This window comes from Tupaia chinensis, unplaced genomic scaffold (assembly GCF_000334495.1).
Source record: "Tupaia chinensis unplaced genomic scaffold, TupChi_1.0 Scaffold000009_1, whole genome shotgun sequence".
In the NCBI taxonomy this organism is placed as follows: Eukaryota; Metazoa; Chordata; class Mammalia; order Scandentia; family Tupaiidae; genus Tupaia; species Tupaia belangeri.
In genome coordinates, this window is record NW_006159439.1 from 1907541 (window position 1) to 1910647 (window position 3107).

A 3107-nucleotide genomic window follows, 5' to 3' on the forward strand; every position below is an offset into this window, starting at 1 on the left:
GTCAGCTCATAGCCAATGTTCAATAATAACTAAAAATCTTGATTATTTTTTCTCCTGATGCACAGTCACCCAGATAAAAAGTTCCATGTCCCCTTAGTAAAGGCTGGTAGAATGTTAAGTCAGAATTTTTGGCAATGTACTGGAGTCCCTCTTCAAAGTTATCCAGCCTCCTCTTCAATCGAAGGATTCTGAGTCTATAAATTGACTGAAGTCTGGGAATTGATTGAGGAGCCATGACTGTTGTTATGATTCAGGTTAGACATTTATTAACTCTATTCCTTATGTAGGCTTTGTAAGAATTTAATGGTCTTATCATCTATTTCACTGGTACAAACACCATTATCAGCTAGCCAATGCCATAAATCTCTATAAGTCAGATTATTCTGATTACTACTTTGACTACTGCCCAATCCATAACCACACTCACCATGCCTTGGTGATTATCATCACCTGGCCCCTGTCACCCTGAGAGCCAATAATTTCCATTGCATTCAGGTTTTCCAATTGAGTGGCAGCAGTTCTGCCTACAATGACTGACCTAGAAAGAAGAGTGGTCATACAGCTTGGCAATGATTTTGGAGCTCCCCACACAAGTTTCTGCAGTGGCACCATTAGGTCATGCAGTCATCTGGACTCTCCTGGAATGACTGAACAGTTACTACATGACAAACTCATGATTAAGTTCTAATCCCCCTAAGCCTTTGTTTGGATTCCTTCCTCCACCACCTATGGGAGTGGTTCTGGCATTTCAACTTCTTTAGTGTAGGTTACCTTTTGGTCCATGTTTCAGTCAACCAACCAACCAACTCATAGAGGCTTTTATAGCCCTGAAAGCTGCAACATTACATATAGCATCTCAGATTAGTGAGATTGTAACAATAGATTTGGTCTGACCAAACTTTATGTTCCTTCTACCAATATGCCACTTAATATCCATTCCTATGCATATCCTTCAGACTTCTGCATAAGTTGAGAAAAATTGTATGGAGTTTTTGAGTTTTGTTTTTATTGTTGTTTTAGAGTGCAGCACACTTTCGTGTGATCCTTCATTATAAATGTCTTAGTCCATTTGGGCTATCATAACAAAATACCTTAGACTGGGCAGCTTATAAAAAAATTAAATTCTGGGTCAGGGACCAACAGTTAGTGTAATGGCTATGTCACTGGACTCCCAGTGGCTTAAACTCACGCCAGGCATGTGTGTGTGCGTGCCCAAGAACCCGAGAGGAGAATGGAGGAGAAGGGATTGCGATGTGGCCATCCCCCCTGGGGGGTGATTTCTCGCTTTCTGTCTCTCTGTTTCTCTCTGTTTCTCTCTGTCTGTCTGGTGAGTGCATGCGCCCTATAGCAAAAACCTCTCAAAAAAAAAAAATTAAATTCTGGGTCAGAAGGTGGTGTAGTGGTTAAGGCACTGAACTCCCACATGGCCAATTGTGGTGTAAGTCCTGGACTTAGTAGCTTGCTTTCATACTTCCTCTCTCTCTCTCTCTCTCTCTCTCTCTCTCTCTCTCTCTCTCTCTCTCTCACACACACACACACACACACACACACACACACACACAGGCCCTCTAGCAAACTTTAAAAAATAATAATTTAAAATAATAAGCTACTAAAGCTATTTATAAAATAGTCAAGTGTCAATACTAGACACTTGACTACAGACTGCACTCATTGTGAGACCTTATTACAGAGACTAATCTACTAAAGAGCTGATTTTTCTCACATTGAAGAAAACTGGTTTAAAATGATCAGATTTTTTTGCTTCTTTTTGAAGAAGTGTATAATCACCTCATCACTGGGATTTTCTTGTACCTAGAAATATACTACAGCTTAGATGTAGATAATATTAAAATTTTCTTCAAATGATTATTGGGAACAATAAATATAAAAATGTCAAGTTTCCATTGTGAAACAAATACCTTGTAAAAATGTATTGGGCCAACCAGTGGCATGGTGGTTAAGGCAGCTGGATCTCACACAGCTGACTGCAGAGTTCATGTTATGGATCTGGTGGCTCACACACACCTTGGGAAAGTGTGTGTGCAGGCCCAAAATCTTAAAAGGAATATAGAGAAGGGCTTATATTATAGGCATGACCTCTGTGGGGTACTTTCTCAGTTTCTTTCTCCCTCTCTCTTTCTCTGTCTCTCTCTGGCAAGTATATGCAACCTGTAGTGAGTTTTTTTTTTTCAAAGAAAAACACAAGCCAAAAATTATTAATAGTTTTAAATATGAATAAAGGGAATAAAAATTAATTGATCTTTGTTCAATATTCCCCACTATATGATAGAATTAAGACTAGGATTTAGGTATTCTGATACTCAACTCAGTGCTATCCCAGTTATTATTCTAATTGCATAAGAACTAGGTCTTAGGAAACCTTATATTTCTCAGATGATAACCAGATAGCTACATAACAAAAAACAAGAGTGCTAGAGAAGGGAAGAAACAGAGAAAAACAGATATTAAAGGAAATTATTCATATATAACCTAGTTAAACAAAATTTTATATAATTTGAAAGACTAAAGACCCTGCCCGATGCTAAATATTTTTTAATAACTTTATTCTTCAAATTTGCTATAGAACATGTGTGCTTACTAGAGACAGAAAGAAAAATACAGAGGAAAAAAGCGAGAAAGCCTTCCCCCCGTGGGCGAATGGTCACACCACATACCCTTCTCCTTCATCTCTCCCTCCTTTCAGGATTTTGGGCACATACACACACACACACAAACACACACATGATATATTTTTCAAGTCATCAGTCCAGGACCCCAGTTGGGCAATCGACCATATGTGATCCATTTGCCATAAGCATTAAGCCACTGGCTGGCCGCTTGAATAACTCTTTTAATGACAAAAATAAAATAATCCTTGTAATCATTTGTTTGGTATGGAAGTGATTGTTTTGGTTTGGTTCGCTTTCTTGTATGCATGTGCCTGTGTCTCAACCATCTGTCTCTTTCGAAACTTGGAATAGAGGTCTGAAGCTCTTGAATGAATGCTGTGGATATGTGTTGCCAATGTCATGAAGTATTATAACTTTGTGTAAAGTATTAAGGATGGAATTCTCATTACTTTTCCTATTCTATGATACTGTCTAAGG